We start from the raw sequence: 15,464 nt of genomic DNA on the forward strand, positions 1-15,464 counted from the left end.
GCGCAGTGCTATTTCTCACAGCTGGGAAACCAGGCTTTGCCAATCAGCTTCCTACTTTTTTTTTTTTTTTTTTTGTGCGTGGAATGGCAGAAGGAGCTCCTGACTTGCTCATGCTGGGTGGTGAAAAGGCATGGGGAACCCAAGGGGCATCCTGAGAGACCTGGGAGGATGCTATTGCTGAGGATTTTGCGCCGGCAATATATTTGTGCATTTAAAGCATCCCTTGTGTGAGATGGGTGTGCACAGGGAGTGTGTCTTGCCTTAGGATCAAGCTGACATGTAGGTTTGTTCTTGAATCATTAAGTCTGGAAGAGGCTTCTCAGATCCCCACATCCAACCCCAACCCACCCCACCATGCCTGCTGACCCTCAGTGCCACATCTCCACAATTCCTGAACGCCTCCAGGAATGGAGACTCCTCCACCTCCCTGTGCAGCTGTGGCACTGCAGCGCTGCTCTTTGGGAGAAGATTTCCTAATATCCAACCTGAAGAACGGGGTGAAGGAGCAAGGTGGAAGGTCTGCATGGCCAGCACATGCTCCTGCATCATCCCTCGCTTTGGTGATGCAGAGTCTTGCTTTCTTCACTGCTTAAGTCACCATAAACTGCAATACGCTGCCAGGCAGCTGGAGCTCCACTTATAAATGGCTCTCAGTTGTTCGTGTGCCCTGTGAAATGTTAAACTCCTTAGTACCAGGTGAAGTTATTTACATCGAGCTCAGAAGCTGATAATGAAGGTTTTTTTAGATTTCAAGTGATTTTAAAAAAAAAACTCCCAACTCCCAAGTGTATCAGCTATCTGGTAATTGGCGCTTGTGCTGTCATTAAAAATGACAGCTTTCTCCAATAACATTCTTAGTGCTTGTAAAATGCAGCTAACATAACCTATATTTAACTTGTATTAGCTAGAATTTCCTTCCCATGGCTGCTTCCTCTCAGTGCTTTGGTGTGCATATCGAGGTCCTCCTCTATTTCACGAGCCACGTGTGATTTCACCACCTCAGAAAGCTTTTAACCAGGGCTGGGCAGCCTGCTGGCTCTTGTGGCTTCTCCTGTAGAAGTCTTTTGTTGTGTTTTTTTTTCTTTACAGCCAGAGTTGAGGCAGAAGCTTCAGAAAGAAATCAACCTTGAGCCACAGAACCATGGAATTGGAAGGGACCCCCAGGGATCACTGAGTGCAACCGTTGGCTGTACCATGGGGATCTGTTCCATGCCCATGTTTTCCATAAGGTTCCCTCAGGTCTTGTTGCTGTTATCAGAGAGCAGAAGTCTGCCCCACCGTGGAGGAGGGGCAGTAGGTAACCATGGGAAGGGGACAATGGATCACCATGGAGAGATGGCTGTAGGATGCCATGAAGAAGGGGCAATAGGTCACCATGGAGAGATGGCTGTAGGATGCCACGAAGGAAGGGCAATAGGTCACCACAGAGAGGGGACAATGGATCGCTATGGAGAGATGGCTGTAAGATGCAATGAAGAAGGGGCAGTAGGTCACCATGGAGAGATGGCTGTAGGATGCCATGAAGAGAGTTGTAGGCTGTCATGAAGGAATGACAATAGGTCACCATGGAGAGGGGACAATGGATCACCATGGAGAGATGGCTGTAAGATGCCATGAAGGAATGGCAATAGGTCACCATGGAGAGATGGCTGTAGGCTACCAGGAAGAGGGGCTGTAGGCTGCCATGAAGGAAGGGCAGTAGGTTACCATGGGGAAGGGACAATGGATCACCATGGAGAGATGGCTGTAGGATGCCACGAAGAAGGGGCTGTAGGCTGCCATGAAGGAATGGCAGTAGGTCAGCATGGAGAGGGGACAATAGATCACCATGGAGAGAGGCAGTAGGTTACCATGGAGAGATGGCTATAGGCTACCATGAAGAGAGCTGTAGGCTGTCATAAAGGAAGGGCAGTAGGTCACCACAGAAAGGGGACAATGGATCACCGTGGAGAGATGGCTGTAGGATGCCACAAAGAAGGGCAATAGGTCACCGTGGAGAGATGGCTGTAGGATGCCATGAACGAAGGGGTCACCACAGAGAGGGGACAATGGATCACCATGGAGAGATGGCTGTAGGATGCCATGAACGAAGGGGTCACCACGGAGAGGGGACAGTGGATCACCATGGAGAGATGGCAGTGGGATGCCATGGAGAAGGGGCAATAGGCTGCCAGGGAGAGGGGTTGTAGGCTGCTATGGAGAAGGGGCAATAGGCTATGATGGAGAGATGGCTGTAGGCTGCCATGGAGAAGGAACAGTAGGTCACCATAGAGAGATGACTGTAGGTTGCCATGGAAAAGGGGCAATAGGCTGCCATGGAGAGGGGCTGTAGGCTGCCGTTAGGCCTCCCCTCTTCCTCCTCTGGGCTGCAAAAAACCTTCAGCTCTCTGCTAAAGGTTACTGCTGTGAAGCTCTATTCCTTAACCCCGTTGAACAGACAAAGCCCTGTTTTTTTTCCTCTGCGGTCACTTAAAAACATTTGCATGTGGGATCGCCGAGGCGCTGCCCTGTAATTGAGATGCTGGGTGGCAATCTGCTCCCCTCCTCCGCCTGGAAGTGTTCCACGCAGAACCCTCTAATTAAACAGAAAATGGTTTGTCATGTGTAACTGCCTCTTCTGAATGTAACAAACTCATTTCAAGAGATGCCAACACCATCTTTATAGCTGTTTTAATAATCTTCACTTGAATCAGAGAGGGCTCTAACCTCGTATTTCACTTCACCAGCTGTTTATTTCGATGGGATTTTTTTTTTTTCTTCCCCCCCCAACTTTGCATGAGGAATGTATAGATGACTTTATTCCTTTTATTTTTTTTTTTTTCCTCCTCTTTTCCAGTGTGGAAATCCTCATTAGAATCACCGACTTTAAGGCTGTGAAATCGTCTCTTCCCAGCGCCGCTATTTGCAGTGGGAGCACGTGCAGGCTGTGAGCTCCAAGCCCTGTCGTTCAGCAGCCCCACGGCTTTGCTCGGGAGCGGAGGTGTTTCGGCAGTTCACAAAGCTCCCATCCATTCTGCAGACAGATGTGTGTGCCACAGCCACCCTCTGCACATGCCCGTAATAGAAGCCATTAGCTCCGCCGTTCCCCGCGCGCTGCAGCGCATGGCGGGGATGCAACGCGTTCCTAATGCATGCAGTGTGGACTGGCTAGGACACAAATAGTGTTGCAGATTACCAGGTAAAATTGGCTTTTCCCTCTCCCCCATCCTTTTCAGACAGTTCCCTGCCAAACTTCAGCTTTTAAGTCGGCACTCAAAGAAATTCTCCCTGCGTAAGAGGCCTCTTGCTACCTTTTAAATTGGCTAATGTTTGGCAGAAAAGCTGAGGAGCCGGCGCTGTTATTTAGTGCCTTCATTACTTACTGCCTTGAGACTTCATCTGGTATTCCTGGCTCCTGTTCATTCAAGGCTTGCTGGGATAGCAGTGCTGTCCGCATCCCTCCTGCCTGTCCCTGGGATCCGGGGGGCTGGCAGTGATGTGCCAGGTTCTCCCTGCCCTGCACGGCTCCAGCAGACTTGGTTTGTGGCCCAAGCCCAACCCTGGAGCTGAGGACAAACACTCGCCTTGCTGCTGGTGGAAGACAAGAAGCAGCATTCCTCCAACCGGGAATGTTGTTAGCATCCAGCTGGGATGTGAAAATCACTCGTAGGTTTGTATCTCTAAATATTGCCAGCCTGATGCCACCATCTTCAAAAAGGGAAGGAACAGCAAGCCGACTCCTGTCAGTTTGTTAGAGCATATTTATAACTCAAATGCTAATTCCTGCTCTTGACTCATAATAGCTTCTGAATTCTGAATCTTTAAATTCCGGATCTCATGTTTTGAGGTTAATCCATTCAGATAGATGGGGAAGTCGAATTTATAATTTGGAGAAGTAGTGTCAGTCCTTCTTTGCTTCAGCCCATCATTTCACGTCGGCACTGGGTCCCACCAACCAGCCAGTGCTTGACCCTTCCTTATAGTGTAGTCAGGAGCAGTGCATTCATTTTATCTGACTTGATAGTGCAGCTTCCTTCATACTCTTACCTTGGCCTGTAAGCTTAAGAGCGGCGATGACTGGCTGTCAGCATACTTGCCTGCCTCTGATTTAACTCATTCAGCTTATTGTGAGCCTTAACCTATTTTCCGTGCTGCCTCCAAGTGTAAAGAGATTAATAAGACCCAAAAAAAAAAAACACCCAACCCCGTATCTTCACTTTTCCAATTTCTCCCAAGGAGCACTGCAGACCTGTGGGGTTTGGAGGCAGGAATGGTGTTAATGCATCACGTTGGGCACAGCCTTTAGCAGCAGCCCCTGCAAAAGGCAATGCCTGTCCCAGTGCTCTCTTGGTGACAAAGCTCCAGGAGCTGCCTTCACCTTGCATAAAGCTTTGCTTGACTTGCTCTCATTATGCTCTTGTCTCGTATCAGATTGTGTAGAGAGCATGCTCGTTACAAAGCGAGACAAAAGAAAAGAGTAACCTGCGTTTTGATGAGAATTCTGCCTTTTAATCACCGTGGTTGGAAACAATAGCGAAATCACAAAGCAACGGTTGTAGATTTCCTTCTTGAAACTTTCATACTTCTTTTCAGCTTCTTTTTTTTTTTTTTCTTTTTTTTTTTCTCCTCTCAGCTAAGTGGTGTAAGATCACAGTGTTTTAATGATGCATGCTCGTGTTGCTCCCCACCACTGCTGAGGTGTCACCTGGCAGTGAGGATGGGGCCAGACCCCAGCAGCAAGCTGCCTGCTACCCTGCCACGTCTGTAGGAAGGTGCTCAGTGCCAGGCTTGGCCAGAGATGGGGAAGGCTTTGCATTCTGGAATCACATTCATTCAAGTTGGAAAAGACCACTGAGATCCTCAGGTCCAACCACCAGCAGCACTTCAGGCTCTGCTGGTATTTCTCCCTATCAAGTTGGGGGCAGCAGTCCCCATGTGCCAGCTGTGCCACTGTGCCCATAAATCCCCACTCCTTGCAATGCATATCCATCATCCTGCCTTTGCTTAATGCACAAGGCTTTGGGTGGGGGCTCCTCACCAATTCTTCAGCCGATCCACCCCTCCTGCTTGGCACAGCTGACTTCCAGTGCCAACGTTTTGTGTCTCAGTTTTAATTGCGCTACAGGAGTGACTTTCTGCCAATAGATCATTAGACTTCATGAATGCTTGAACTGAAGAACCGTCCCTCTGGATTAGCACTGCACTCCAAGACGCCCTTCTTGTTGGATCGCTGTCAGACAAATTGATAAAAGAATATTTCTGGTTTGAGCAAAAACAGGACTGGTGGTGAAACGCAGCCATCGAGATTGAGGCATCCAGGCAGATGAGCCAAAAGCAGGAAGGCAGCGCTTCTGCATTCAGGGTGTCACAGGCATGGAGGGAGCACAGAGAGCCCAGATTACAAAGGAGCTGCCTTTATTCTGGAGGTAGTAGGAAGGCAGAGGGTTTGGCAGCAGCCAGGAGCAGTGATTTGGGCAGGAAGCTCTGCTGCTGGAGGAGAACACGACGCCATGGCAGAAACACTGCAAGCACACCCAGGGTTGTTCACTTGGTGCAGATTTCCAACACTTTGAATGGTGGTGGCAGGATTTAGCACAGGGAGTTGTGCAGCTGTGTGTTGTCTGTGCTCACCCCATCCTGCCACAGTGTGTGTGAGAGGGGCACGGAGCTCAGTGCAGCTGGGGGTTATTCTGCAGCCACTGGAATAACCTTTGGAAATGGAGTTTAAGCTATAAAGCTCGTTTCAGCTATCTTCTAAGTGCTGCTCATCCTGGGAGATAAGTCATTCCGTGCCCATCTTTAAAAATGACTGGCTCAGCTATTGTCTGCATCAAATCACCTTTGTTTATAGTGCACTCCGTAATGGATCGAGCAGCGGAGTAAAATTTAAATAAGTAATTATGGTGCAGGAGGCACACGCTAAATGGAGCCATTTCCCCGGCTGTGCTGCCCTTTGGGCTGCACTCTGAGCACGGGGGAACTCCCTGCAGCCCTTCCTTAATCAGGTGGGTTCAAACAGGCAGGCGCTGGCAGCTCGCACACCTTTGCTCTCTGAGCATTGCTGCTGTTCCTAAGCAAGCTACAATTATCGGGACAGCTCACAAAGACCCCGCTTAGGGGGCTTGCTTTGTTTTTAAGGTAAAAAGGGAAACGCTCCGCAATCTGGGCTTGGGTTCTGGTGATAACAGCTGGCTGTAAGGATCCCAACCTGCCGTCCCTTCTCTCAAAAACGGACCGAGAGCCATTGGCGCATCCTCCGGAGCCAGCAGGTGGAGCTTTAAGAATAGCATCCCTTGCAGCCCCATGGAGTGGAAGCTCTCAGCGCTGCGATGCCGCTGGAACCCAAACGCTTTGCTTTGCTTGGGCGCACAGCGGCACAGACCCCGAGGAGCCGCTTTCTCTTTCCCCCAGGTTAAAGCACACCAACCAACGACGTAACCTCATCGCAACACCAAACGGAGGTTTGTTGTCCTCTGAATCCGGCTGCCATTCCTCACTGCTCCACACCCTCCGTCCCACCAACACTCCAACAACACACAGAGCCCAACTCGCCCTCCCCTCCCCATGCAGTTCCCTCCCCGTTCCGTGCTTAAGTTTTTATTTACACTTAACCACCACCCTGTGACGTTACACAGTTTAATCCCCCGCTTTTTTCCTTTTGTTTTTCCTTTTTTTTTTTTTTTTTCTTTTTCTTTTTTCCCAGAGCTATTTATCATTTTAATGGAACGCCGCGGAATATTACATTGCGCCATGTGTTTAAATTGATAAATTGTATTAGGAAAACATCGGATGGGATTTTTAATGGTAAGTGGAGCTTTAGTAGATATATTTTCTCATTAACAGACTAACTGCACGCAGAAGGCATGGGGCTGGAATGGTAAGGATTTGGGGATAAGCTATATTTATGACTTATTTGACTAATTAAGGCATAATTTTATCGCAAAGTTTTTCCCAGACTTTGCTGAGCGGGATGAAGGAGGAAAACTTACCCCAGTGCAGTTACTCTACAACATCAGTTGCCATAACAACTTCATGCAATACTATATTTTCACTCGAAATTCCTTTTAAGACTCAGTTGCTGTAATAATTTGTTTCAGCTGCTAAAAGGCATGTTTCTCTTTGTGGTGGTTTCAAGGCTCTCATTACAGTAACAAAAAAGTGGCTGTGTTAATATAGGCTCTTTTCATTTCAACATATGCAAAAGTTCAATAGACTCCAAAAATAGAATTAAAGGGTGGAGGTGATGAATCTGCTATAAAATCTCTTCCAGCCCTTTAGGAAAGGGGAATGGGCTCAATTGGTGAAGGTGAACTTTATTAACGGCCCTAAGGAGAGGTGCAGCTGCTGCTCCGTCCCCATCTGTATTGCACTGATGGGAGTCTGGAAAATGCAACTTCACACCGTGCATCCTCACAGCAGAGCTTCAGCGAGGGATGAGGGCTGCGTGTGCTGTCCTGTGTGCTGTCTGGGTTGGGGTGCACAACAGTTTGCATTCCAGCAACACTTCTCCTATTTGCCGGCCGCTGCTCCGGGAGGATCTGCTCCTCCTAATGGCTCTGCTCCTTGAGTTCATTAAATAATCACCTCACACCAAATGTGTATTGTCTGGTTTTGGCCACGGGGCGTACCAGAAGTGTAAAAACAATTTTCAGGCAGCCTGGAATGTAGTCTGATTTCTGATTCTGATGCTAATTTAGTGGCAGGTGAGGAGTGGATGACAAGAGAGGTGCTCTGCCTGCTTTTAACCCTTTCCCCCGTCTTGTCAGTGCTGCTTTCTCCAGCAGCACACTGTGTTGATGCCCCTGGAGCCGTCCCTGCTCTGTTCTGAATCCCCTGTCTGCCTTCTGGCATGGAGCAGTTGAGGCAGCAGCTCCTCAAACAAATCCTTCTTCTAGTTCAGCATATGGACTCTGTTTCTACCAGCGCCAGGCAAATAACAAAGTTTGAAGCTGTTTGGTTAATTGAGGCAGCCAAAATACGGTTCCTTCAGTGCAATCCCTGAGCTCCTTAGGCTCAAGGAGATCTGGGCACTTACCCAGTGTTTTCCCTGGGGACAGAAGGGGAATCCATTGTCCCCAGAGCTGCCAGTCCTCAGCTCTGACTGGAGTTGAATTTTTGGCTCACGTGGGATGCTGGGGAGATGCAGAGAGCCCACAGGAGTTGGACTTCAGGTCCTGATGAGGCCCTTCCAACTTGGGATGTTCTATAGAATCGTAGAATGGCCTGGGTTGAAAAGGACCACAATGATCATCCAGTTTCAACCTCCTGCTGTGTGCAGGGTCACCAACCACCAGACCAAGCTGCCCAGAGTCACATCCAGCCTGGCCTTGAATGCCTCCAGGGAAGGGCCCTATGATTCACACTGACCCCAACTCCACGAATGGGGAAAGGCACCAAAGCCTTACAGGCTGCGTAGATCCCATTTTCAATCACTCTGAAATTATTCTGCACTTACACCATTTTAGCAGATAAAGGTTTCCAGCTGGATCCCAGTCTCCTCATAGCATTCATGACTCCCTGCTTATTCCCACACGTTGCTTTCCCCCCTTCTTTTCTCATCTCAGTCCTTTACGCCGGATGGAAAGGATTAAAACGGGGGCACTTTGCATCTGTTCCCTCTGACAACTCCATGGCCAACCTTTGGATTTTGGGCAGCAGTGCTGATGGCCATTTAGCGCAGCCCCCCGCCTGCAGCACAATCTTCATCAAGGTTTTCCTCCCACCTCCCCCCAGCAGCTTATCTTGTTGTTTAATTGTCTTCACACTTTCTCACAGCTTCCTATTTTCCCTCAATTTCCCTCAAACCGCAGCGGTGGCTCCGGACTGACCCTCATCCAACTCCACGTCTGTCAGCCCCGGCTGTGAAATTCGGGCCGGGCGAATTCTTTTGGGTGAGCAGAGATGATAGAAAAGGCCATGTCTCACCGTGAAAGATGAATCACTCTTTCGCCTTTTACTCCTTCTTGTAGTAACGTTATTCCCGAGGAATTTTTTTTGCTATTTATGTGATTGTCAAATGCGATTCCGTCAGGATTACAAAGGAGCTCAGCACGAATTAGCGGCCACTTAATGTTGCAGCAGGCAGCGATGTAAATGTACTCCATGAGCTCATCTACAACTCAGTCCTTAGCGGATGCTTCAAGGTAGATTTTTTTTTCTAAAGTGGCCATAAATTGCAACCAGTCATTGGACTCCTTCCAGTCCTGGAGCAATTACTGGGCCAGTTGGGCTGAAGGGTTTGATCAGGTGTTTTACTAGCAGGGTTTTATTTCACTAAATGAACATCTCCTAAAGAACCAGGAATGTAATATTTACACGTTAAAGTGCTGCCGTAATGGCACTGCATTTAACTTCACTAGGAGACCAGGAATCCTGTGGTAAAATGCCTGATAACTGCTGCATTTACCAGGGGAATGAATTTATAGCGGTTGAATTCCTCCAGCAGAACAAAGGGCTGCGTTATGAAAGCTCTGTGTCTCGCCAGAGCCAACCTTGCTCCTTCTTCCTGCTCTGTGCCACTGCATTGTCCAGCCTGTGGGAGGGTTTGAGGTGATGTGGTGGGATGCCCTCCTTTCTTCTCAGCCACCACGGGCTGCATAATTTCATAGAGAAATTTTGTAGAATGGGTTGGATTGGAAGGGATCTCAAAGGTCATCCGGGTGCAGCCAGAGTTGACAAACACTGGATCGGGCACCAGGTCAGGTTGGTCATGTTCCCATCTAACCCAACCATGAACACCCCCAGGGATGGCTGGCAGTCTGTGCTGCTGGAATTAGTCTAACTTGGAAGTCTTGCAACAAGTTCTCCATGCAGTGGATCTGAAAGGAGGTTGGGGTCGGCCTCTATTCCCTGGTTACAGTAACAGGATGAGAAGGATGGCCCCAGGGGGGTTCAGGATGGAGATTTGGAAGAACTCCTCCAAAAAGCAGTGCTGCAGTGGCACAGCTGCCCAGGGTGGAGATGCTCCCATCCCTGGAGGTGTTCAGGAACCATGGAGATGTGGCACTGAGGGCTGTGCTCTGTGGGCAGCGTTGGTGGTAGGTTGGACTGGATGATCTCACAGCTCTTTTCCAACCCGAATGATTCTGTGATTCTATGTGAAGTGTGGAAATGAGGATGCAATGGGCTCAATGCCATTCGACAAAAGGCCACCCTATTTGCTGCTCTGTCTTTGCTTTCTGTGCCACTTTGCTGCTTGCTTGTGTTAGGCACCTCGTATAAATAACTTGTGATCAGTGGTGCAGCTTCCCTTCCCTTGCTTTTTGGTTGTTTTTTTTTCCACTGGTATTAATAGTAGCTAATTATTGCTTTTACTATTAGCTCATGTGTTGTAAATACACTTAATGCAGTACGCATCCCTCACTCTCTGGCTTGTGTGCTACTCCTATATTCTGCCTCTTAACATGCAGCCAGACTAATTGGTGACTGGCACTGCTCTGCCCAACGTGCTGTTTTTTGGGATAATTGCACTCAGAATCTCAGCATTTCTATGTAGTTCGCCATAGAGGATCCAGCTAAATTTGTTTCCACACAAACCCAACCTCGGTGCCATCCCACAGGGATGTGTCAGAGTGCCCAGGGAAAAGCAGCAGCTCTGCTCCACGCTCTCCTTGCTCATTGGGGTTGGGTTTTCGGGGAGCCAGTGGGATGCAGCCCCGTCAGCCTGGTCACCAGTGAAAAATCTTTTTAATTATCCAAGCGGTGGTAAATGCCTGCTCTTATTGGTATGTGCATAAGCTGTAACTCTGCTAATTTTCATCTTTAATCTCTCCTGCAACAGCTCAGCTCCTGCTCCCCTCGGTGCTGCTGTTCCCAAAGGCACCCGGAGGAACCGCTCCGTGCGTTGGTGTCATTGGAGCCCTCAGCAAATCCATATCAGAGCTCTGCCCTAAAAACACTCAGGGTTATTTGTGAGCCTAATGTCAAGGCAGCCTGATGGGACATACGTGCCTTGCACGGTTTTACACCGTGAGCTTCCCAGGTGCGACGCTGCTGCTGATTTTGCCTTTTTCCCTCCTTCCCATCTGGGAGATGGCGCGGAACAGAATCTTTTGCAAAGAGAACATCTCCTCTGCACTGAACCGAAGGAAAAGCTCTCATTCCTCGGATGGGACCTTCCCCTTTGCTGCCCCTCCTGCCCGGCTCTGCTCCTTGCAGCAATGCCACGTACAGCTGTGCTGGGTTGTGCAGCAGCTGGCGGCAGTGCGAGCATTGCAGTGCTGCTGCAGAGCACCGCTTCTCTCTTTCACGCCCTTTTGGGCAGAGCAGAACATATGTGCTGTTACCTCTTCGTTCTTCTGCGGAGCATTAGGACTAATAAAAACCTTTCAGGGCGGCTGATAGCAGAAGCAGCTGGTGTTGCAAGCTAAGAAAACAAAGGCTGGTTCAGAATAAAGCCCCCAGCATCTTCTTCTTCCTGTTTTGTTGGCAATGAAAATGAGTGTTGACCCCCTGCCACGGCCACCGCCCCTCTATGCTTGGCTAATTGCACACGATCTGCATACCTGGGTGCTAACGAGGGGCTGGGGGGCACCGGCGTACCCTTTAAATAACAGCACATTGAAACGTCATTGCTTTCATGTTTGTCTCCTCGCTTCTAATTACTGGAGGCAGCTGCCTTTAAAGCATAGGCCATTTCCTCCTCTTCCTGCAGTGGGGTCATAACAGCTTGTTTATAGACTGCCAGGCTGCTTCGCTGCAACAGATTGTGACTTTAAATAGCAGGGTTGCTAAGAGTGAGGTAAGGGCGGTGAGAGCACGGAGCTCACTCAACACAAGGCGATGGGTACTGGGGGAGATGGGAGCCACCAACAAAAGCGCAACGCCGGAGGGCGGGCGGTTGTCTCAGCTCAGTGTGTAGGGATGTGAGCTCCTCTACACGGGGGAAGGCAGCGTGGTTGTGCCAGCTGTGTCCTGGGGAAACCTCTCCTTGGTTTTTCTTGGATGATCTCACGCAACGGCACCGTTACCCGTCGGTTATTCATCCGCAGCAAATGCCAAGAGCTCCTGTTTGGCGTCGGGCTGAATATCAGAAAAGTTGATTCATTGACTTCAAAACAACAGAAAACCTACACTGGACAAATGCTAGAAAACATGTGTTGGTAAAGAGGTGGACTGAGTGATGAACATGTTTTCTATCTCTTGCATCTCTGACTCATGCGGCTCCAGCTTAGTGCAGATTACATTATCTTATCAAACAATTAATTACATACATCCTTTAATTTCATATATATGCAGTTGGAGATTGTTGTTTTTGTCTTCGAGTGCCTCTTATCCTCTCCCCAGCAGACTGTTGCTGCTCAATAGAAGGGACTATTTTTGTGGTGGCCATGCCAGATTTATTCATCCTGCTAAGCTTGCTCGAGGAACTGGGGTGAAAACGAGGGAAAAGAGGACCACAGTGATCACATTGAGCTCACCCCCTTGGATTCAGTCCCTGACACACTGCTGCTAAAGTCCTGGGAGGAAGAATTCATTAGATGAACCTTAGCATGAGTTTTCCATGGCTTTGATTTTAATCAAAGTGCGGGTTTGAAACGGTTTTATCATTAGAATCTGTTGACTGAATGCCAATGTGAAGCAGTTCCCCTTTCCTGCCCCAACTCATGTATAGATGCATCTCATGTACTTAAGGGAAATCCCAGGCTGAGAGCATGGGGCAGCAGAAATGAGCCCCCAAGGCTTCCAGCACACTGCAGGCTGATGTCTCCCTGCATTTCAAGGACCAAAGTTCAATTGCACCGCTGCTATTCTGCTCCTTCGTAATGGAGCTAATCAATTAAAATGCTCCGTCCTTAAAGCATTGCAGGAGGGAAGCCTCGTGCAGAATGGCTGCCTTATAAGGGCTGCAGGATGCGAGTTAAGCATCGCAGCCTTTTATCTCCAAATCTGCAAAATCCAGCCGCTGTGTTAACCCAGGTGGCCGGTGGAGCTCTTTAGTTGGTTGCTGAGGAGTGTTTGTGCATGCGGCGGCGGAGCTCTTTCCCTCTGAAGACCAATTTGCACGAACCCCAGTGACTGCGGCGAGCCTCTGAGCCCCAAACCTCGGGGCTGCAGCTCAGCATCCTGACCGAAGTGCTGCTGGAGCTGTGCAGGAGGAGGGCTGCGTTCTCCGTAGCACTGCTGAAATCCGCCACGGGTGCGCGTGTTTGAATTTTAAAGAGCTTCACTTTCCAGGTCAGCGCAGCGCCGGGTTCAACCTCAATGCATGAATGGAGGATAGAAACGTAGCGTGAGCTTTCTATGCTGAAGGATGCCAGGCTTGGCTGCCCATGGAAGTGTGGGTAGAGCTAAAGGGCACCTGTCCATGTAGGTCCAACATTTGCAAATTGCGGGGCGCTGCAGTTTTCTGTGCCGGATGAACAGGGTGGGTTGGAGAGTCCTGCTATTGGGATTGGCCTAATTTGATTGAGGTCGGGGTGGAAACGGCAGTTATGGCTATGTCAGGAGATGTGCAGGAGCAAAGCAAAGCCAGATCCTGACTGCACGCTGCCTGCACACAGCATCCTGCATCCTGCCTGCAGCTCCCGCAACAAAGGAAAGTAGGTCAGGGCCGGTCCCGCCGGCACGCGCTGGAGCACGGCTGCATCCTGCAGCAGGAATGCACCGTGTGTCTCCTCTGGGAAGGGGCATGGAGAGGGAACATGGAGCCCTGCAGTGCCCAGAGCTGTGCCCTGTGCCCTGCTGCAGTTGAGTGAGCCCAGGGCTCCAAATGCAGCAGGAAATGCTCTGTGCTTTGTGCACCCCAAATGTTGCAGGGAATGCTCAGAGCTCTGTGTGCCCCAAATGTTACAGGGGATGCTCAGAACTCTGTGCACTCCAAATGTTGTAGGAAATGCTTGGTTCTGTGCACCCAAAATGTGGCAGGGGATGCTCAGAGAAATGTGTGCCCCAAATGTTGCGGGGGATGCTCAGAGCTCTGTGCACCTGAAACGTGGCAGGGGATGCTCCGTGTTCTTGGTCCCGGCCCCAAGGGTCCATTCCTGCTCATCCCCACAGCCATGAAGCTCCGGTTCTACTCGAGCGATTACCCAACACGTTAATTGGGACCCCCGCTATGATTAAAAAGAAATTTCAGATTAAGCCCGCCATGCTGTGTAGCTCAGGAAGAAAACATCTCTTTATAAACACAGCAGGATGGCGGGGACTCCATTATTATGATTTTTCCAACTTTGAAGGATCTGGCTCTCACCACTGTTTTGACCACACGATGACAAGCACGGCAGTCACTCAGCTCCGGTCGAAGCCAAACGGAAGGGATGCTGCAGGGAGATAAAATTGCAGGGTGTTTTTCCTCCCTTTTTTTTTTTTTTTTCTTAAACCCATTATGATTATCACATTATCTCTGCAGCTCTCGCATGCCATCCATGTAGGGCTCCACACAGGGCTCAGAGCAGCATCCCTGGGGAGGGTCCTCATGGCTGCAGCATTCAGGATTTGGTCCTGAGCCTCTGTTTCAATGGGGAAATGCTGATGGCCGGGCAAGGGCAGCACTGGATTATCCCCCATCCTTATGAACTCACCTTCTGGTGTTCCAGCTGAAGCAGCATGGGGCGAGTAAACTCCGCTGCTCAAATGAGAGTGGATCAGCTCGGTTTGCTTGCATTTATTCATGACTTCACCACTCCGCTGGGGCCTGCAAAATCAGAGCCAAAAGGAACTGCAGCGAAAATTGGCCTACATGTGACGGCTTTAAATAATCTGCCCTTTTGCTCCAGTTCTGTGTTGAGATGTGCTGGAAGCCCGAGGAGCTGGCGTGATGCAGGAGCTGTGTTGTGTTTTCTTGCTCTGCTGTCTGCCTTTGGTTTCCTGTGCACTGGGGAAAGTGATGCTGCCAGGGGAGCAAAAACCTGTTCAAGAATTCCTCTGTTTGGTGCATGGCTCGAAATTAAGAGAATCGGCACGGTGGATTAGCTTTTAATTCAAAAGACAGGAAAAATAAGAAAGGAAGCAAACAGAAATAAACAGATTAGTGCACGATAGCAGTGCTGACACCCAGGAGCAGGGCGGTGTGTTGGGCTTGGAAGCAGAGGAGCGTTGGATCCATCTGCAAACCAGGTCACCGCTGCTGGCGTGCGCTCTCTGGGGCCCCTTTGGATCACACCATGATTTCTCTTCCCCCCAGCTCCCAGCAGCTGGGATTACTTCTCACGTACTGCACTCACATAATTGCCACAATAATTTCTGAGATCCTGTTCCTTTTCCTTCCCTTTTCTTCCATTCTCCTTCCCTCTCCCTCTCCCTCTCCCTCTCCCTCTCCCTCTCCCTCTCCCTCTCCCTCTCCCTCTCCCTCTCCCTCTCCCTCTCCCTCTCCCTCTCCCTCTCCCTCTCCCTCTCCCTCTCCCTCTCCCTCCTCTTCTCCTTCTACCTCTCTCTCTCCCCCTTTCCTTCCCCTTTTATTTCCCTCCCCCTCCCCCTCCCCTGCTCTTTCCCTTTCCCTTCCCCTTTCCCCTTCCGCTTTCCCTGTCCTCTTTCTTCTCTCCCCT

General features: G+C 49.7%; 1 long non-coding RNA gene across 1 annotated transcript; it reads left to right on the plus strand.

Annotated features, from left to right (window-relative positions):
* Positions 1 to 2,195: 2,195 nt before the first annotated feature.
* On the plus strand, positions 2,196 to 7,373 carry LOC149915314 (uncharacterized). Its single transcript, XR_016459261.1, has 4 exons — positions 2,196 to 2,281; positions 2,837 to 3,178; positions 6,683 to 6,783; positions 7,250 to 7,373. It is a non-coding gene; the product is annotated as an uncharacterized LOC149915314 (long non-coding RNA).
* Positions 7,374 to 15,464: the final 8,091 nt, after the last annotated feature.

The sequence above is a fragment of the Phasianus colchicus genome, chromosome 21 (genome assembly GCF_987193195.1).
Source record: "Phasianus colchicus chromosome 21, bPhaCol1.hap1.1, whole genome shotgun sequence".
NCBI classification, from domain to species: domain Eukaryota; kingdom Metazoa; phylum Chordata; class Aves; order Galliformes; family Phasianidae; genus Phasianus; species Phasianus colchicus.